General features: G+C 55.2%; 1 pseudogene; it reads left to right on the plus strand.

The window, feature by feature from the left end:
* Positions 1–21,738, plus strand: part of LOC133351243 (transient receptor potential cation channel subfamily V member 5-like) — a 33,556-nt pseudogene extending 11,818 nt beyond the window's left edge.
* Positions 21,739–22,055: the final 317 nt, after the last annotated feature.

The following is a 22,055-nucleotide window of genomic DNA, read 5'->3' on the forward strand; positions in this document are numbered from 1 at the left end:
AACCAGGGCCCGTGCCAACCATGCCACCAAGCGATAGGGGAGTGGACAGTGAGCGAAGGGCGCTGCGGTGGCGAGATGTTAACTATCTCGCCTAGTATGCAGAATATTGTGGGTTCAATTCATTGCCCCAATACTGGCAGTTGACTCGTGCCCGATTGCAGGCCACTGTGCCGAGTCGCCTTGTGCCACCGCACGGGGACAGCTGCCGCTGGGGGTGCCCTCTCGAATGTGCCGAGACGAGATGGAGGGCGCCCGTGAGACTCCGCCACCCTGGCATGGTACAGGAAGGTGGCCTCGATCGAGAGCAACTCGTGATGATGGTTGTTGCTATTATTGTTGTTATTGCTGTTTTTATTGTTGTTGTTGACTCCGACTGCGACCCTCTGCAGATGTTCCAGAACTTGGTGACGCGGCGCCGCGCCGTGCAGTGGGTGTTCGGCTCGGTGACGTCCAGCATCTATGACCTCTCCGGCATCGACTCGTGGGACGACGAGCAGTCGGTCATCGAGCTCATCGCCTCCTAGCCGTCGGCGCGAGGTCAGCGCTCGCCCGCTCGCTCGTTTGCTCGTCCACCCGCTCGTTTGTTCGCCTGCTCGCCAGATCGCTCGTTTGTTTGCCCGCTCGTCCGTTTGCTCGCTCACCTACTCGTCTGCTTACCCACTCACTCTCTTGCCTGCTCGCCTGCTCTTCTGCTCGCTTGTTTGTTTGCTTGGGTTGCTGCGGGAGTTTGGATCTCACAAAAAGGAAGACTGGAATAGTATCATCATCACCTCAAATTGTTTCGTACTTCAGTCTGCGTTGACCTCTTGATGTGTGTGCATCATCACCGATTCATTATCCTGCCTCTCCGATCAGCACGTTTGGCTACATGCAGAACGAAATAAGTTCAACATACGTACATCCTCGTCATTATCATCATCATCATCTTCACCTAACGAGTGGTGGTACAAGGGCATCCCCCCATGCGTGACAATGCCACCTATTGAATAGTTTCATCACGTGATTAGGAGAGTCTGAATGTGAATTCCATAACATTCGGGTTGTCTCATCTGGCAGTTTGCCCACAGTCTGTCAATTGTAAATCCACACGTGATGATTAACCAGTATAACAATTAGACCAGCTGGACACTGCAGGTAACAAGATTCATGGGTAAGAGGATTGGTGGATAGCCGGGTTGGTGGTGGCTCTGCACGCTGGCCTCTAATCAAGCACTGTGGTGGCATGGGTCAGTGGATCGTCGTACGCACAGATGTTGCGAAATCCCCTTCCCGTGGACGTCGATGAGGAACCACACTCTTATCATCTGCCCTCTCTGTATGGGATAGAACGTTGCCCCCTCGCACGTGTGGGTTTTCCCCGGCTGCTCCGGTTTCCTCCCGCAGGCAAGCACACACTCATTGGCCAATAACACCTTTGCATGTAGAGGAGCTGCAGAGCTTGGGCAATCGTTGGCGCTGGCTCATCGCCGCGTGACTGATGCCCTCTGCCGCTCGTCTGTGGTTCCTCCTCCTGGCGCCTCCGAGCCGCCCCCCATCTCTCCCTCTCCCTCTACGGAAGTGAAGAGCAAATGCTGTGTGCCGCGCGAGTCACAAGTTGTTATTAGTTGTTGGGAGCCACTGGTGGCGAGATGTTAACTACCTCACCTGGTATACAGGAGGTCGTGGGATGGATCCCGACCCTGATGCCTGCTGTGTATTTGGAGTTTGCATGTCTTTCTCCCCGTGGTCGCGTGGATTTTTCTCCGGATCTTTCGGTTTTTAAATCCTTTATATTAAGTTCGCTTGCTTGCTTACGACCGTGCAATTATTTCGGTCGTTTTTAACCCACTTCCCGTGATCCAATCGAGCTGACATTTTCCACACAGACTCGTTGTGCGTGACAATTAATGTTCGTGAAATTTATTTTCCAAAATTTTACACTTTTTAGGACAAAAATATTATATTTTATTACGAATTGCTTAATCGTGCAATGCAGTCATCTGACCCATAGGTGGCAGCCATCTCAAGCCAGAGGACGAGAGGACTCTAGCCGCCACGCATGTAAAGGATTTATAGTGAAAAACTTTGTTTTTACAGGTTATACTTGTTCCTTCCTGCTATAAATGGCCACGTAATGAGCCACTTCATCAATCTATCGTTTGTGATGGCCAGGTTGCTTCTGAAAAAGAGCGATATAGCTCAGTGGGGCCTTACTTGGTAAAATAAAAAATAGGTAAAATAGTTTTAAAGTTTTTTGTTATGAATATGGCTGGCAGAGCACAGTAGCCTATGCAGTGGAGGGGAGGGCTGCCACCTGCTGAACGCTACCGCACGTGCACACACACGTGCCTTATGGGGAGCGTGTTGTGTCTATACCCCTTTTTTTATTAAGAACAATTAAAAAACATTTTTTTATATCTATATATATATTTAAATTAAATAATGACAACAACCCACTAGTCCTCACAAGCACACCAGGAATCTGTGAAACATGGAGGGCCATTAAAACGGTAAGAATTCGGGCACAGAGAGGTCATCCAGATGGACAAAGGTCGATGGCCTAACCTCCCAAGACATCTGGAGATGCACGGATAAGGTGCAGAGCAGAGAAAAACAACTGTTGCAACTCGCGTTTTCTTTAACGTTTTCCTTACCGAAAAGTAGAAACTTAACAAAAAGAATTAACCAGCAAACAATAGGGGGGTTTTATTAGTAATTCCCTTATATTACTCGTATTCACCGCATATACATTATTTAGTATGGAATGTTTTCTATCTATATGACCTTCCTAAAAACTAAAGAATATGAATTCCGGAAAGCTTAAGTGGAAACTTAGTTACACTTAACCTCAGGACATTAAAATTAACTCAGAATAAAACACCAATCCCTGGAGGCAAACGCATAACTAGACTTGGCAAGACCCTCAAAATAATGATGTAACGAGGATCATACGAATATTCATTAAACATAGACCGATTAATAACTACGATATACTAAGACCAAAGGAACTCATAAGAATATCAAGAATAAATGTAACACACAGGACCACATAAATGTATTGCAAAAATCTCCTCAGCCACCTTTGTCTCCAACGGTCCGGCACAAACAGATGGCCCAATAATACTTAGGGAGTCAAAGGGTCGCGAGGGGGGGGGGGGGGTCTGTGCTGGCATAGCTGGGACGTCTATTTTTTTTGGTTTGTTGTTCCTCTCGCAAGAGATGCGCAGAGAGGGGAGTCACGTTTTGAGTTTAAGCACAAGCACACATCACGAATGAGCAGTCTGGTTCGAGTCGCGCTCCGTCTCGCAACTCGGCTTGCGACGTGGCGTTGCGACGGGGCTCGCAAGGGAGCTGGGGCGCGTCGTGCCTCGAGAAGTGATGGAACAAGGAGGGGTCGTTCGAGTCGCAAAAATCTGAGTTCAACCTGGCTCGAGGCTGGGTTCAGCCGTGCTGCGGCTGGCGGAGCGTCGTGAGGGAGCAAACACCGATGCCGATAGCAGGTATCGCTTCTCGCAGAACGAAGTTAAGTGCGAGTGAAGCTGGCAGCTGCATGAACAAAGGGAAGCACGGAGAAGAGAGAGTAACGAGTGACGACAAGCAATCAACCTGTTAAAGGGCGGAAATCGCCAAGCGTCGACCAAGCGAGCATCGAAAAGGACGAGCAGCAGCGGATGAGCAACAAGAGCCATCGTTCATCGCTAGAGCGCTTCAAGCCGGTGAGCGTGCACAGCCGCGTCGTCCAGAGCCACAAGCCAACACAGCCTGAAGCAAGGGCGAGTGTCCGTGTGAAGTTGGCAGCGATCAAGGAGAGAGCGACGACGATATCATCGCGCACCGCCGAAGGCGAGCAGTCGTGCCGACCCAACAATCATCCAGCAGTGGAGAAGCCTGGAGCTGCCACCAAGAGAGAAAGAGCGCCATAGAATGCGCCGTGTGTTTGATACACACACCGACCAACACCCAGTGAGAACAGACAAGACGTCCAGCCGCGACGACGGAATCATCGCGCACCACGCCGGCGAGCGTCGTGCCAACTCGTCGTCCAGCAGTGGAGAGTGAGAGCGCACGAACAGAGACACGCCCGAGCGAGGGAGCCACAGCAAGCAGGCTGCGACCACGCCCAAGCCAGAGAGAACCTGACCGCTGTTTGTATATTCCCTCCCACACTCCACAAACTAACGACACAACGTCCCGGCTCTAAGAAAAATTTAATTAATTTTACAAGGGGACAACGCACACACAACACGCACACGAATAAGACTTTCAAAAAGTTATCTTTGTGTTTCAAAAAGGGTTGCCATTTCAAGGTGGTGCGTTCAATATCAACTGATCGTGCAAAGCAGTTGTTGCCGTCGAGTTACATGAATAAGAAATGTTTTAGTCATTCATTTTCGTTAATTGCATAATCTTGCCGATGAATCTATTGACGTATACTTGCCTTTGCATACTAGAATATCACATGTTTGTTTAGAATTAAAATTGTTAACACAGAAGCATATCGAGTGTTCCTTCCAAGTCCATGCAAAACTGTCTTATTCATAAGAACTGTTACCTGCGATGAGATATGAAGTTGGAGACCTAAAATAACATAACACACTAAGATGATCAATAAATGTTTAATCAATGATAATCGTGTTATCCTGATTGATACAACTCTGGATAAACGAAACTAAGCCTAATTAGCATAACCGCACACATTAACATAATCGCAAGCATCCACATAAATTACTACGATTATCTACGTGATTATCATAATTTAGCATATATAATACACACATTATCATAATTTATGCGATTTACGCATTTTTTGAAATTTCATTAATTTTTATTATTTTTTAATCAAAATTTCACGACACAACACATATGTAGTGGTGATACGCGCTGGGGTGGGAATCGTGTGCCAGCGCGTAGTGATTGGCTGTGTGTGTTGGTGACGCGCGCTGATGGTGAAGGATCAGGGGTCAGCGCGGGGTCAGGGGTTATGAGGCAGTGATTGGCTGGGTATTGGTGATGCGCGCTGACAGCGATGGGATCCTGGGACAAGCGCGCGGGGATTGGTCAACTAAGCGGGATGCTCACATCGAGGTCCGCATACGCTCCGTCTCCCGAGAGCGGGGGCTATATAAGGTGGTGCGCACAGGCGCACGGGGAGTTTGTGACCAGCGAAGACTGAAGACGGAGGAGGAAGAGATAGGGCCCTGCGGCACCTAGTCCCGCTGTCCTTGTAAGGGCCGGGGCTCTGTGTGACACAGAGGCGGGACCCTGGGACCGGGGCCGAACGTCCGTGTGAGGGCCGGCCCTCGGGACCCAGAGGTAGTGACCCACGCCCAAGCTGGGGTGGGCCTGGAGGCTCCACGGACGTTACGGGGCTGGAGTGCAGTGTGAGCATGCAGTGTGAGCATGCAGCGTGAGCCATAGTAACTACACATGTCAAGTGGAGTGTGTAGTGGGAAAGGTAGTGACCACACGTGTCAAGTGAAGTGTGTGTAGTGTGAGGAATAGTGACCACACGTGTCAAGTGAAGTGTGTGTAGTGTGAGGAATAGTGACCACACGTTGTATCGTGACAAGTCAAGGTTTAATAAAAAGTGTGCTACCCGTCAAGTGGTTTCCTGCCGTCATTCCGAATACTTCAACTGGCGTCAGAAGTGAAACAGTCTTCCAGGCATGGATACAAGGAACACCCGTCGGACTCACGGGATTGACCGCGAGGATAACCTTGACGACTCGGGCCAACTGGCATCGGGGGGAGAGGACGAGGAAATGCCGATGCCGCAGGACCCGCCGAGGGCGCCGGACGAGCGACTGGGGACCGATGCCGTACTCCGCGAGGCGCACTCCCGTCTGGCAGAGCTGCTGCTCGCCGCCGCGTCCATCCTGGCAGAAATCAACTCGTTGGGAGGAGCGGGGACGTCGGCGGACATTCAACAGGGTCGCCCCGCAAATTCCCGCCAAAATGACTTGGCGATTCCCGCCATTTCAACTGCGCGGACATCTTTTGGCGGGAACGGCGAGCAACACGTGGCGGCGGTTCTCCAAGTGCGCCCGCTTACGTCATCAATGCGCGCTGCGGACCGCCATCAGCCACCCGCCATTGGGGCCGCCATCTTGCAGACCGACGGTGCGGCGGAGAGGAACCACGTGGCAGAGGACAACTTCATCTTCCAGCAGCGCCTTCCCACATTGTCAGCCTTCAAGGCGGAAGGCGGAGACTGGGGCGCATTCCAGCGCAGGTTTCTGGCGCATCAGGAAATGTCGGCCTGGTCCGACGCTACGGCGCTGCGGGCACTGCCTGCCATGTTGGATGATGACGCGCTCGTGGCCTTCAGGTCCGCACAGAGGTCGGACCGCTCCACGCTTAAGGCTGCGCTGGGTCTCATGGCCAAGGTCTACGGACCTCCCTCGGCGTGTCGCCATCACTTTTACGCCCGACGGAAGGCAGGACACGGAGACCGCGCTCGCCTACCGCACGGCGTTGTTGGCTCTCGCCGACGCCGCGTTCCTTCGTATGGACGAGGAGGGCCAGGACGCGATGGTCTTGGAGCAACTGCTCAAGTTGGCGCAGGACCTGGGGGTCCCCATCAACACGGCCGACGAGGTCGATATTTCCTCTTTGCGGGTCGCAACAAGTATACAGGCGCACGAGGTCCTCCAGCGTAAACAGGGGGTCGTCTGCACTGCTGCCGTGGCCTCAGCTCCGGGCCCGGTGGTCACCGAGCCCCAAGTCGTCAGCCCACGAGAGGAGGCTTTCACCGCGGGACGACCGGGGGACTGGAGATCGGGGGGTCGTTCGCCTCTGCGATCGGCCCGCAAGCTGGAGCAACCAAGACCTCTGACGTCCCTCATCACGTGTTACAACTGCGGCCTCCGGGGCCACGTGGCGTCCGGTTGCCGCGCTCCACGTCAGCGCGCCATGGGACCTCGGTTGGACGACGACCAAGGCCCCAAGTCATCCCTACTACCCCCGGCAAGTCGCGGCACTTCACATGCTCGGCCTACATGCACGACACACATGGGCCGTCGCGTTGCGGCGGAGGAAGGCCGGTTAGGGATCGGGGATTCGGTTCGGCGAGGGGGGTTCGTGCGGGACCGAGGAGACATTAAATGGTCTGAGTTGGGGCACAGGATAGTGGCTGCGTCAGCGGGATCATCGGTCGTTACGGGATCCATTGACGGGGTCGAGGTCAGGGTGTTAGTGGACACGGGGGCGTCGGCGACTATTATATCAGACCTCATTTACAACATTCTCCCCGTCCAATGTCGACCTCTGCTCCCGGTGGACGTGCCATTTTACGCGGCAAATGGGGGCTCGTTGGGCATTGTCGGCCAGATTTGGGCGTCCATTTGCATTGGAGATATTAAATTGTCGGGACCCGTTTTCGTTTCTTCTTCCTTAGCGGTTCCTTGTCTGTTGGGCACAGATTTTTTTGGCTAAAATGCCCATTAAAATTCTCATCAATCAGCGTTGCATTGAGCTACCATCGGGTCGCCGTATTTCATTCTTGACGAATCCTACCGAAATTCGGACGGCGTGCGCTACGATACAAGCGCTGGCGACACAGACCGTGCACGTGCCCCCGGATTCACAGATGTTAATTCCCCTCCGGTTGAGGAAACCATTGGTTGGGGAGACCTCGGAACAGGGCATGCTTTTGGGTCCTTCAAATAGGGCTGTCGGGGGTCTCGATTTGTCGGTGGCTCACACTTTGGTTCGGGCTGACAAGGACCCGTTCGTGATGGTTTTAAACGCTGGTTCGCGGCCGGCCGTTATTCAGCAGGGCACTGTGCTAGCTCACGCGGCACGGGTCCCTGCGGAAGAGCGCCTGGTTGCGCATGTTGATCCAAGCCCGACGCAGAACAATCCATCGAGGGAGGACCTTGAATGGGTCGATTCGCTGTGCGCGGACTCGAACGATTTGTCAACGGTACAGTTGGGTGCGCTGCATGCGTTGCTGATAGAATTTTCCGATGTGTTCAGTAAGCATAAATATGACATTGGGTGCATGGACCTGTTGCGCCACCATATTGAAACAGGCGATGCGGCACCGGTCAGGCTAAACCCCTTCCGGCTGAGTCCGGCGGAGAAGTAACACGTTCAGTCGGCCGTCAACGATATGCTGGCGGCCGACATTATTTCGCCTTTTTCCAGTCCTTGGGGAGCACCTATTGTGCTGGTTAAAAAGCAAGACAGGTCCTTGCGATTTTGCGTAGATTTCCGTCGCCTGAATAAAATATCCGTGGCTGACGCGTATCCGCTCCCCAGAATGGACGAGTCTTTCGATGCATTGTCTGGTGCGCGATATTTTTCTACTCTTGATTTATTATCGGGATTCTGGCAGCTGCCACTCGACGACGAGTCTAGACCTAAGACAGCATTTCGGAATCCAGGGGGCCTGTTCCAGTTTAACCGGTTACCCATGGGACTTCACTCCGCTCCCGCGACGTTTCAGCGCCTTATGGAGTTGGTTTTGTCGGGCTTGCAATGGGACACTTGCTTGATTTACCTAGACGATGTCATTATTTTCAGTAAAACGTTTGAGGAACACCTCCAGCGGTTGAGGGGGGTGTTCTTGCGGATGCGATCGGCTAAATTAAAGTTTAAACCGGCCAAATGCCACCTTCTTCATAAGTCCGTGAGATACTTGGGCCACATTGTCGATTCTTCGCGGGATCTCCACCGATCCCGCGAAGACGAACTGTGTCAGTTCATGGCCAACGCCCACGTCGGTTTTGGACGTGCGCAGTTTCATCGGTTTTGCTTCTTACTACCGCCGATTCATTGAGCATTTCGCCACCATTGCAAAACCCTTGCACGCTCTAATGGCAAAAGGAGTCAAGTTCCGATGGGGACCGGAGGAGGAGGCCGCGTTCTGCTCCCTCCGGGACGCCCTGGTGGGCGCGCCCCGCCCTTGCGCTATCCTGACTTTACAAGTCCCTTCTTGCTGGACACGGATGCTAGCGACACGGGCATTGGGGGGGTGCTCTCACAGGTCGTTGGGGGAGTCGAAAGGGTGGTCGCCTATGGTAGCAGGGTTTTGTCGCTGGCGGAGCAGCGCTACTGCGTCACCCATCGCGAGTTGCTGGCTATTGTTTTTTTTGTACAGCAATTTAGACCGTATCTCTATGGCCGTCACTTTATGGTCCGGACGGACCACGCGGCGCTTCAGTATTCATTGAGGGTCGCCCAACCCTCGGGCCAATTGTCACGGTGGTTGGAAGTCCTCCAGGACTATCAGTTCACGACCACATACCGTAAGGGGTTGCGCCACACTAACGCTGATGCCCTGTCGCGATTGTCGCCTTGTCACAAATGTGCGTGCTTAATGGGATCGGCGCGCTGTAAACCGCCAGCTGCGGAAAGTATGGGGGCGTTGGCCGCGACCGCGGATGCACCGATCGGTGATGTTCCCGCTACCCCTGAGGGAGAGGACTCGCTGCTCTCACTGTCGCTGATTGAGTGGGGCCGTCTCCAAATGGCTGACAGCTCCCTGCTAGCATTGCGTCGCAGGGCGGGGGGTCCCGAGGAGGGCCGGGAGCGAACTGGCTCCTGGGTACTCAAGCAGGGCCTGTTAATGAGATGGGACAATTTGTCCCGGCGGTACGCACTCGTGGTGCCTTCCGCTGTGCAGGGGAAAGTTGTCCTGGCCGCACATGACCGCCTCTTGCAATTTGGGAGTAAACAAAACGCTTGCTCTGCTTCAGCGTGACTATTATTGGCCGGGGATGGGGAGTGATGTGGTGAATATTCTAAAGGGGTGTGTTGATTGCGCCAGACTGAAAACCGCCGCCCGTGGCGTCAAATCCACCGCTGCAATCTATTCAGGTCTCGCGCATTAACGAGCTCGTTGCGCTCGATATTTTGGGGCCTTTTCCAGTCATGCCTAGGGGAAATAAGTACCTGTTGGTTGGTATCGAATACTTTACCCGGTGGCCTATGGCGTGGTCACTCGCCAACCAGTCGGCGGCGGCTGTGACTGGACGCCTTTGTCCAGGGCTACGTTCTGGACAAGGGGGCCCCCGAACGCTTGCTGACCGACCAAGGGAAAAATTTTTCTAGTAAATTGCTGCAAGAGGTGTGCGACCTATTGGGTACTAAGAAGGTGCGTACCTCCCCGTACCACCCACAGACAGACGGGATGGTGGAGCGACTCCACAGGACTTTGACTTCTATGCTGTGCCAGCAGGTGTGTGAGGCACATGTTGACTGGGACCTGCAGGTCCCGGGGGTCCTCGCCGCGTATAGAATGGCCTCCCATGCAGCAACGGGATTTTCTCCATTCTATCTGATGTATGGTCGGGAAGCCGACCTGCCCATGGAAACGCAGCTGGGACTGTCCGCGCCACGAACGAATTCGAAATTGGCTGAACATATTAAATTTAACATTCATAAGCTGACCGAGGCACGGGAGGCCGCACGGCTTAATTCGCGGGCTCGCCAAATTGCCAACGAGCGTTTGCGTGCACGGAAGGTGTCCGTGCACAACTGGAAACCAGGCGATAGGGCTTGGTTGCACTGCCCTCAGGCACCTTTGGCTACGTCGCCTAAATTGTTGAAGCCATGGCGGGGACCCGTGAAGGTCGTGCGGGTTGCACGCCCCCAGTGTGTTCAGATAAAATGGGGAAAGCGCCGTTGGTACGTCCACCCCTCCCGACTGAAACCGTTCTCGCCTCCATATGGCTTCCCTTTGTGTCGTGAGGGCCGAGCATGTGATGTGACCGACGACCCAAGGGGGGAAATGTCTCCGCCTGATCCTCACATGTCTCCGCCTGATCCGCTCCCAGGTGTCTCGGAACTGACAGCTGCCGACCACCGGCGGCCGGATCCCCGCGGCGCGGCCGGTCCTTGCAGGCCCGATCCGCGCCTTCCAGGGATGCCGGAGCCACCAGACGGTCGTCAGCGTCCCGTCCCATACGATGGACCGGCCAGGCGGACTCGCGCTAAGTCGCGCAACTTTTCATGACCAACCGAATGAGGGGCCGATGCGGCCGGAGCGCCTCGTCACTGCGTTCCTCATCCGCCCGACCACTCTATCATCCCGGTGGAGGAGCGAGCGGAGGGGGGGGATCGATAGTCACAGAGACACTGGACACGTTCTTTTTCTTGGACTTGCTTTTATTGTGTTGTTCGTCGCTTTGTACATAGCTTGTTGTCTAGGTGTTGTGTGTTGTTGTTGACTTTTATTGTGTTGGTTGTCGGTTTGTACATAGGTTGTTGTCGGGTGTTGTGTCGTTTTGTTGTTGTTGCATTACGGGGCACACTGGGGGGCGGGGTTTTGTTGTGTTGTGTTGTTTAGCAGCCGGGCCGGCTGCGAGCTATGTGGGAGGGGGTGATGTAGTGGTGATACGCGCTGGGGTGGGAATCGTGTGCCAGCGCGTAGTGATTGGCTGTGTGTGTTGGTGACGCGCGCTGACGGTGAAGGATCAGGGGTCAGCGCGGGGTCGGGGGTTATGAGGCAGTGATTGGCTGGGTATCGGTGACGCATGCTGACAGCGATGGGATCCTGGGACAAGCGCGCGGGGATTGGTCAACTAAGGGGGATACTCACATCGAGGTCCGCATACGCTCCGTCTCCCGAGAGCGGGGGCTATATAAGGTGGTGCGCACAGGCGCATGGGGAGTTTGTGACCAGCGAAGACTGAAGACGGAGGAGGAAGAGATAGGGCCCTGCGGCACCTAGTCCCGCTGTCCTTGTAAGGGCCGGGGCTCTGTGTGACCCAGAGGCGGGACCCTGGGACCGGGGCCGAACGTCCGTGTGAGGGCCGGCCCTCGGGACCCAGAGGTAGTGACCCACGCCCAAGCTGGGGTGGGCCTGGAGGCTCCATGGACGTTACGGGGCTGGAGCGCAGTGTGAGCATGCAGTGTGAGCATGCAGCGTGAGCCATAGTAACTACACGTGTCAAGTGGAGTGTGTAGTGGGAAAGGTAGTGACCACACGTGTCAAGTGAAGTGTGTGTAGTGTGAGGAATATTGACCACACGTGTCAAGTGAAGTGTGTGTAGTGTGAGGAATAGTGACCACACGTTGTATCGTGACAAGTCAAGGTTTAATAAAAAGTGTGCTACCCGTCAAGTGGTTTCCTGCCGTCATTCCGAATACTTCACATACAACAAGCGGTGGGCCAGCAATTAGCGCTTGGTGCTACGAACCTAGCGGCCCAAGTTTGGGGAGTAGTAGTGTAGCGGTTAGTGTGCTGCACTACGAAGCTGGCGACTCGGGTTCGATTCCCGCTCGTGGCCAACACCAGTGACGAATATCTGAACTCGTCCTGGGCATCCCGTAGGTCGACTCGGCCTCAAATGAGTACCAGGTGCAGTGGGTAAACATCGTCACTGGGGAGACAAAGGCACACAGGCGAGGTGCTGGCTGGCCTCCCACCCCTCGTATACTGTGCAGGCCTTCGTAGGCGCTCGCTAACAGCACTTGACCCCAACAGTCTGTTAAGGCTACACGAGCGATCTTTGTCTTTGCTCCGCGCAGGCACGTCGCATCCTGGACATCACGCCGGTCAAGGAGCTCGTGAGCCTCAAGTGGTCGCTGTACGGGCGCCGCTACTTCTGGCTCTGGGCCCTCGTCTACATGTGCTACATTGTCGTCTTCACGCTCTGCTGCATCTACCGGCCGCTCGATCTCCGCGCCGACTACAACGCCTCGTTGGCCACGCTGCAGCCGCCCGGCCTGGGAGACTTCGTCATGGAGCAGCGGCCCCTTGCGGTAGGACCTGGCTCGGGCTCCGGCTCGGGCTCGGGCGGTAGGACCTAGCTCAGGCTGAGGCTCAGACTTGGGTGGTACGACCTGGCTCAGGCTGAGGCTCAGACTTGGGCGGTACGACCTAGCTCAGGCTGAGGCTCAGACTTGGGTGGTACGACCTGGCTCAGGCTGAGGCTCAGACTTGGGTGGTACGACCTGGCTCAGGCTGAGGCTCAGACTTGGGTGGTATGACCTAGCTCAGGCTGAGGCTCAGACTTGGGTGGTACGACCTGGCTCAGGCTGAGGCTCAGACTTGGGCAGTACGACCTGGCTCAGGCTGAGGCTCAGACTTGGGCAGTAGAACCTGGCTCGGGCTGAGGCTCAGACTTGGGCGGTACGACCTGGCTCAGGCTGAGGCTCAGACTCGGGCAGTACGACCTGGCTCGGGCTCCGGCTCGGGTCATAGGAACTGGCTCGGGCTTGAACTCTCACAGCGGCGCTTCAGCGATCGTCTCGCTTGCGCACACCACGAGGTGGCCGGGCGACCGGGACGACGGTGGCCGTGTTGGAATGCCGAGCCGGCACACGCGATGCCTTTCCCACAACTGGCGGCAACCGGGATGGGCCAGGTCCAGCCAACAGGGACGGCAGCTGGTTCCGGGTTCGTGTGCCTATGCTGCCCTGCCTGCCCCCCTCCCCTCCTGTTATATTTGAACGTAAAGACGGCTCTTCGTTCGAATATAATAATAGGTTAATGATTTTCCGCTGCGTGTGTACGAAACACAAACGCAGCCGGGAAGTTGAACTGAGCGACGTCTCAGCGCTCGGCGCGCTCCACGAGCCCCTCGGCACCACAGATGGCTACCAAGGGGGGGACGTCGTAAGCTGCACGTCGAGCGTGCGCCGTTGATCGCCGCGCGTGTGGGGGTGCGTGTGGGGTTGCGTGTGGGGGTGCGTGTGGGGGTGCGTGTGGGGGTGCGTGTGGGGGTGCGTGTGGGGGTGCGTGTGGGGGTGCGTGTCCCGACAGGCGTGCTATGACAGCTACGACGACTTCCTGCGCCTATCCGGGGAGATCGTGGTCGTGGTGGGGGCCGTCATGATGCTCGTCTTCGAGGTGAGGCACCGCCTCTTGAACTATCGGCGCGTGCGGCGCATGCAGAGGGTGGATCCACGTTCGGAGCGATGAGTTGGACTCCGGGTGTGGGGACACGGTTCTGCCGTACGTGCCCTTTGAGCGCTCCGTTTGACAATTTTTTTACGTAGGGCCTGGCTCTGCGGCCCTCTTCAGCAAGCCCATCGATCGTCGTCTGAGTTCATGTCGGTCATTACAGTTGGCTTGCCATCGGCAATATCTGAGATGCTTTCACAGGTTCGTGGCTTCATTTCTCCAGTCCACTGCTCAGGAGAATTTCTCTTAACGCCGGCGATGAATGAATGTGCTGAGCGTGCTGTCACCTTGCTTGCGTTCTGCTGCTGTACGCAGGCAATTTCCAACCTAGATAACTTGTCTATATTTCCCTCCCACCCCAGCCAGCCTCCCTCCCACCGGCGTTCAACTTTCCACAAAACAGTTGTATTTTCTGAACGTCCTATGCATTTAAAGCAAGTCTAGAGGTCTCGTGTAGAGGTCCCGTGACGGCGCCATTCCCCGTGACGTCTCGATGTTGTCCGATGCGCAGGTCCGGGACATGATCCGGACCGGAGTGAAGCGCTATTTTGGAAGCACAGGTCACCGGAGGCCCCTTCCACATCATCATGTGAGGAGCCACGCCCAGTTGATACGGCACCGCCTCCACGCATGCCCCTGCCTCTCCCTCTCAGCTCTCTCCACTCCCCTCTCATCTCATTCCACTCCCTTCCACGCACTCTCCTGCCTCTCCCCTCTCATCTCACTCCACTCCCCTCCACGCACTCTCCTGTCTCTCCCCTCTCATCTCACTCTACTCTCCTCCATGCACTCTCCTCCTCCCCTCTCATCTCACTCCACTCTCCTCCACGCACTCTCTTACCTCTCCCCTCTCATCTCACTCCACTCCCTTCCATGCACGCTCCTGCCTATCCCCTCTCATCTCACTCCACTCCCCTCCACACACTCTCCTGCCTCTCCCCTCTCATCTCACTCCACTCCCCTCTGATCTCACTCCCTGAACTAGCACCCAAGGCTATCTGTGGAGTCCCCCATTCTCCTCCCCTCGGTGTGGTAGTTCTGTGTCCTACTCCTCTCCCTCCCCCTCCTCACACGAGTGGTGTTCTCTCCGTGGCTCTTCTCCACTGGTCACGTTCTCAACATATCGCTTGAATAATGTCTCATTTTGTCTAGACACCCTTTTTAATTCACTTCGTATTTATCCTGAGTACTTTTTGTACATGCAAGGCCCGTTTTGTCGGATCCACTGCTGGATGAGGCCCTCCCCCCGTGCCATGCGGCTTGCCGATAGTCTTCATTATTTCCCCTGCGTGATCCGTGGGATTATCCAGGATGTCTCTTGGCAGCCACGTGGTCTAAAACACTGCAGGGGCGGCGGGAGGGGACCTACCAACTTAGCATTGAGTTGTTTAGCCAATAGCAGTTACATTGTACGTGTGGTTCTTGTCTAGCTACGAGAGGAAGCCCATGCATAATGGATGGAGAAGTCACACACTCCCCACAGAATGGAGCCCCAGTCGGGAATCGAACCCAGGGGCCCTTCTTGGTGCGTGGTTCTAGTGTTGCCACTGCGCCACCACCCTGCCGCCCGACGATCAGACCGATGCCAACCTGGTAGCACATCACTCCAAATGTGTTTCACGTGAACCAGTTCACGTGAACTGGTTCACGTGATCCGGTCGCGTGAACTGGTCACCTGCGCTCACCAGCAGTCGAGCAACCCTCGTGAGCAGCGCGACGCAGAGAGCAAGAGGAGAGAGAGAGGCCTTCATCCAGCAGCGGATTGACAGTGGGTTGGGGGGTTGTTGTGGGTCTCCACGGGTGCACTGGCGGTGGTGGTGCAGGATCTGCTACTCGTGCCTGGTGATGCTGTTGCTGGTGATGCGCCTCACCGACACGCACGGCGAGTACGTGCCCATGGCCGTGGCGCTCGTGCTCGGCTGGTGCAACACCATGTTCTTCGCCCGTGGCTTCGAGATGCTCGGCCCCTTCACCATCATGATCCAGAAGGTACGGTCCGCCGGCCCCTCTGTGCGCTGGGCACTCCCCCACCTGCCCCGTGGGCCCCGGTCCGGTCGCGCGGCCCACACGCTCTGTAGCTACGCTGAAGAGTGCTAGCACCACCCTGTTTGCCAGCACGTGGAGAGCGGCAGTGAAGCGCTTAGCGTGCCGTGCTATGTGACCACACCCACGCGACTTTGATTCCCGCTCGGGGAAAACATCGGTGACGAATATCCAAAACCGTCCCGGGCCCCTCCGCTCAGCTTCACTCCATCGTAGGCAGGGTGTGCAAACGTCAGCACTGGGGAGACAAAGGCGGCCGGGCGTGGAGCTGGCCACACCACCCTCTCGTGCGTCGCACCGCCCTTCATAGGTGCTGCTCGCTAAGGGCACTTGCCCCCGACAGCCTGTGTATGCTGAACGAAAGATATTTGCACACATATGTCCATAAATTGTGCAGTAGGAATGCCCCGTTCTCATCCACACAGATGCTGTTTGGAGATCTGCTGAGGTTCTGCTGGCTCATGCTCCTGGTGCTCCTGGGATACGCCTCAGGTAGGCATGGGCACCTTGGAGATGGGGAGACGCGCGGATCGCTGCTCCTTACACAAAGTATGGGGCCACCCGTCCGGGTTTTCGTCTTCATTGAGACAGCAGCTGTCCTGGGACGTTTCACAGCATAGCCACAGCCAGTCGCATTGTACGGCAGTCCCTCGTTAGTCACGAATTTGGCCTTCCGCGATTTTGTCTGTCTGCGAATCGCATCTGGAACTTTGCATGGCTTCATCGAGAGCAAGTGAGAGAGAGAGAAAATAAAATGTGATGAGATAAGGTGATGAGATAAGATGTTTATTTAGAAACTATTTGTATTTACTGTAGTTTATTATAACCAGCTTATTTATGTATTTATTTAAGGGACTTCATTAAAACGATTGGCTTTTCGGAGGCCAATATCCATATCCGTGAAATGCGCTATTCACGAGCATCTCCGGAATGCATCCCTCTCTGCGAATAACGAGGGGGGGAACGCTGTAACAAGAACTCCGACGCCACTCGGGACGACGCGATGGCGTGTGGTATCTCCCTTCGTCTCCCCATGCTGGTTCCTGGCTACCGGGAGCCCGAATGTCGCACTCAGTCCCTTGGGCGATGAAGTCTCTCGAGTTTTTCGTGGGGATTTCCGGCGGCGCTCGTCCACGTGCACACTCGCGGGCCTCCTTTCGTCACTCCACTGCTGGATGAGGACCCCTCTCCGCACCGTGCGGGGCATGGGGGTGTTGGTCACTTGACCATACTTCTCCACTCCGGTCAGGATTCTATTGTACAAGAGTCACCCACCTGCAGGGGCTACAGCATTTCCAGAAGGTAGCAGTATGGCAAGTGGGCTGTCAGCGTATTGGCGGGCGCTCTGCTTTGCTCGCAAGCCGTAAACAACTTGAGACTCGGCGTTATTCCAAAGCGTCCCGAAGCAAGGCCCTGCTGAAAACGGGGCTTGAGGCACAAAGTGCAAGTGGCTTTTTTCCTCGGCAATAATGCGAGCTACGATTTTAATTTCCCCCCGTCACCGATCACTCTGAGACCCAAGCTACACTGCGACACACGTGCCGCTAACGCCGTTCTCCTATCAACCACGGTTGAGGACCCTATGAATCGCTGCTTCATTTATTATGGCCGGTGGCCATAAGAGGCCCACCAATTTGACAAGGCCCATGAATAATGTTTCTCTGTCCACTGCAAGCATCCTATTCGATTTTTTATTAAACTATTTTTATTTCAGCAGGTAAGGCTCCACTGAGCTATGTAGCCCTTTTTCAGAAGTGGCCTGGCCACAAATGACTGATCATCATGTGGATATTTCTTGCAGCAAAATACTCTAGACGCGTGATGTTGATTCTAAATGTCGAGGCAAAAACCGGAGAACCCGGAGAAAAATCCACGCGACCAAGGGGAGATAGAGACATGGAAATATATACAGTGGCATCAGGGTCGGGATGGAACGAACGATGTCCTGTGTACCAGGCAAGGGAGATAACATCTCACCACCGCGGCGCCACTAGCTGCACAAATCGGGTACTAGAGGGGGGGGGGGAGGGATAATTTCGACCTCCCAACGCCCCACATTTTCGATGGCAGCGCCACGCTCAGTCACTTTTGCCATTGCGACTGCTTCCACCGAGTGACTGAGGTGTCACCGACGTGTGAGAGTGTGAATGCGTGGTTGTGTGGTTGCCCACCAAATGTCTTTGAAACTTCTCTTTGGCCCTTAGTCGGCAAATCCTCGTTGTATGTTGTACGTAGCCAACCGTGCCAATCGGAGGTGCGGGGGAAGGACAACAAACTAGCCACAAAGAGTAGTTCTAACACAGTGAGTTTTCAATGTCAATTATTTAATAAAAGTGCATAGCTCTGGTGGCTTCCTAATATTGAAAGAAGAGCATTCCAGATCACCGTAGAAGTGCACCTGAACGCGCCGCGCAATGCGGTGACCGTCTTCGTTCGACGGCTCACCAAAAGCCACCACCGCTGCGAGGACGATAGAAGTTTGCGTGAGAGGAGTTTGCGTTGACCCTCTTTGAACTCTGCATGGCCCATTCCGCCCCCCCCCCCAGCCTTTCACATTTGCTTCCAGCTGCTGAGAAGGGAAGACTTCCTGCACTTCTCTGGCTTCGAGATGGTGCTCTTCACCATGTTCCAGCTCTTCCTGGGCCTGCTGGACATCCCGATCCCGTACGACAAGCAGGTCCCCATCATCATCAAGCTCGTCTACATCTCCTACATGATCTTCGCCTTCCTGCTCATGGTGAACCTGCTCATCGCGATGATGGGCGACACGCATTGGCGCGTGGCGCACGAGCGTGACGAGCTGTGGCGGGCGCAGGTAAGGGGGGCGTCTGTGCCACCAACAGGGGGGCATTGAGTGGGCGGTGTCGAGGTTTGGTGGGCGGGCTGGCAAGCCGGGCTGCGTTCAGACGATGCGCAACGCCGTGCAGCGAAGCAGCGAATGATCAAAGCGTAATAGCCCCTATGCACGTGCCGGGCACGTAGATGTGCACCGGATGTGCTCTGCACTCACCGGTTTCTCGTTGAACCAAAAGGGACCCAAACGAACCATGCCTATGCGGCCTTGCCAAGCTTGCCGTGGGCGAGCCTTGCAACTCTGTCAAATACACGCATCGCCACGTATTCTACCCAACGCTCAGTTACCCCCCCCCCCCATCCCCCCGTGTACGCCTGCTGGGAATGTTGCGGTGTGTCGATTCATCTTCATTTTCATGCTCGCGACACACGTGCTGCGAGTCGTGCGCGTAAATATCTGTCGACACAATTTCACGAGTGGCAAATTGTCCGCACGTAATGTCACAGACAGGAAATGCCCCAGCGCGTGTTGCATTCGAGCCTCTCACTGTGTTTGCTGCGCACATACTTCCCTAGATATGAGGGGCACTCGGATTTTGAAGAGGAGAGAGCAGAGAAGCAGTGCTGCCCAAGGTGGCCTCCCAGCTGCTATGCTTGTCACGTGAGCTCTCTGCCACAGTGACGAGATGTTAACTACCTCGCCTGGTCTACATGAGGTCGTGGGATTGAGCCCGACCATCATGTCTGCCGTATAGTTGGAGTTTGCGTGTCTCTCTCTCTCTCTCTCCCCACGGTTGCGTCGATTTTTCTCCGGGCCCTCCGTGTTTTCCCGCCACATTTAGAATCAACATCACGCGTCTAGAGTATTTGGCTGCTATTCATTTCCACGTCATGATAAGCCGTTTCGTTGAGCTATCATTTGTGGCCAGGTCGCTTCTGAAAAAGAGCTTAACCTGGTAAAATAAAACAAATGTTTTAGATTGCTTGCATTGGGGCCTACAGACTCCTGCGGGCCTGTAGACTCACACGGGGATGAGCAGGAACATGATCATGCAATCTCACATGCACATGCACTCACGTATGTTCGCATGCGTGTGTTGTGATATGTCTCTGTGTCTGTGTGTGTTTCTCCATATATCTTCGTACGTCTCTACATGTGTCTGTGTGTGTCTCTGCGTGCCTCCGCGTGCGTCCCCGCATGTTTGCTCGTGCCGCGGGGCAGGTGGCCGCCACCACGGTGCTCCTGGAGAGGCGGCTGCCCCGCTGGCTGTGGCCTCGGCTGGGCTACCGCGGGGAAGACTTTGGCCTCGACAACAACAAGTGGTACATGAGGTACGTCCCTCGCTTGCAGCGGCGCGGCCGTCCGTGGTTCGCCATCGCTGGCATGTCCGGTAACGGGCTCCATCGCTCGCTCCTCTTTCGCTCGCTCCATTGCTCGCTCCTCATGCTCCATCGCTCGCTCCTCACGTCCGGTAAGGGGCTCCATCGCTCGCTCCTCTTTACAGTCGTCGTATCGCGGGCAATGTCGGGGGCTGGGTGAGCGTTTTCCACTGCTTCCCTTCCTCCGGATGGTCACGGGCGATCGCTTCCTCTTGAGCAGTGTTTCTCAAAACTTTTTAGGCCCACAGATCACTCGGCCGATTTAAATACCCAGCACCCCCCCACCCCATTTTTCACGAACAATTGTCTGTAAATACAGGTAATACAAAATTATTCACCTGACTGCTTTTGTGTTTAGTTTGTCGTCCTTCCCCCCTGCACCTCCGAATAGCACGTTTGGCTACATACGGTGGTGCGAAAGCAGTTCATCATGCATACCATTTTTTTTAAAGCAGCTATTAGGTTTATTTTTAGGACAGGCATTTAGATCTTAGTGTTAGGGTAGTTTAATCAGGGTTAGTTTACCCTAACTTCATTTTTTAAATTATTAAATATCAAGTTACATATGAATTCATGTCTGAAACAAAACGGGTACAATACGCGTTGTCGTCATTTGTTCGGATCGACCTTCGTCTGCATCACAGCCACAACGCACTACCTGGAGAACCGTCACCACGTGCCACCGATAGTTGCGGTGACCACACTCTGAGAACCATAACTCTAGACCTTTGTGTTTCGCTTTAAAGCCTCTCCTCTGTGCTGTCAATCCACCACATCAAGCACACTTGTTGTATTCCATCATCGTTATTGTTCTGATCGTTCCGCTCGTTAGCCTAGGAACGCCTCGCTGAGTCTCGAGACTCTTTCTCGGCAGGGTCCTGCCAAGCCTTCGCAGTCGTGGGGGGCGATTGATGCTGCTGCGTATGTGTGTGATCCCTTTTCAGGAATGAGCAGGTCATCTTTCAGAATTGGGGTGGTTGGCCAGTACCAGTTGTATGTATGTACATCGCTCGTGTGTCGCGCCGTACGTAGCCAACCGTGCTAATCGTTTTTGGGAAAGCCACAGGATGCAGAGGAGACCCATGCAGACGAGAGAGAGGACAAACAACTTCCACTCAGAAATGCACTCGAGTTGGGAATTTAACCCATGCTACTTCTTGCTGTGTGGCACAAGTGTTCGCACTGGACCACCCCTGCTGCCGGATGATGACGGTGGAAATGAAGGCCTTGTCGTATTTAGAAATATTAAAAATGCTTCGCCAACCACCGAAGTCGCCATTGAAATGCGGCCGTGCCGACGGTCTCCGTGCCGACGGTCTCCGTGCCGACGGCCGCCGTGCCGACGGCCGCCGTGCCGACGGCCGCCGTGCCGACGGTCACCATGCGTGTCCCGCCCCCCCCTCCTCCTCCCCGTCAATCGGCACCCCAGGGTGGAGGACAGCAACGAGAGCACCATGTTCAAGATGAAGAAGTACGCGCGCACCCTCAAGAAGGCCGAGGCCGATGACTGCCCCGTCGTGCGGCCGCCATTGTCCAAACTGCAGGTCGGCCCCGTGCGCCAGTCCGGCCGCGGCTGGCGCATCGTGCGGCGGTCCACCATGGGGGAGACGGGGTGCCCGGCCCGCGAGGCGGTGACCACAGGACCGGCCTACGACAACGAGGAGGCGGAGATGGTCTACGACGTGTGAGACTACGCGGAGCGCACGCTCGCTCTTCAAATCGGTGTGGTCCGTGCCCGTGCGATCGCTCGCTCACTTGCTGTCGATGGCCCGCAGCCGAATTGCCTCCACGCGTCGCGTCCGCCGAAACGAGCGGCGAGCCGTCGCGCAAAAAAACGGATCCCTTTTGGCGGACACCGACGAACCCCCACCGGTTAGGCGGGCGGGTCTGCTCGCCAATTTGAAAAGCGACGCGTTTCTAAACGGGTGGAGCTTCACCGGAGAGGTGCGGGGCTCCGCTGTGAAAGTGCGTGGCTCGACGTCCGTGTGGGCTCAACTACTCGCCC

The sequence above is a fragment of the Lethenteron reissneri genome, chromosome 36 (assembly GCF_015708825.2).
Source record: "Lethenteron reissneri isolate LAM-NWPU_2019-01 chromosome 36, ASM1570882v1, whole genome shotgun sequence".
Lineage (NCBI taxonomy): Eukaryota > Metazoa > Chordata > Hyperoartia > Petromyzontiformes > Petromyzontidae > Lethenteron > Lethenteron reissneri.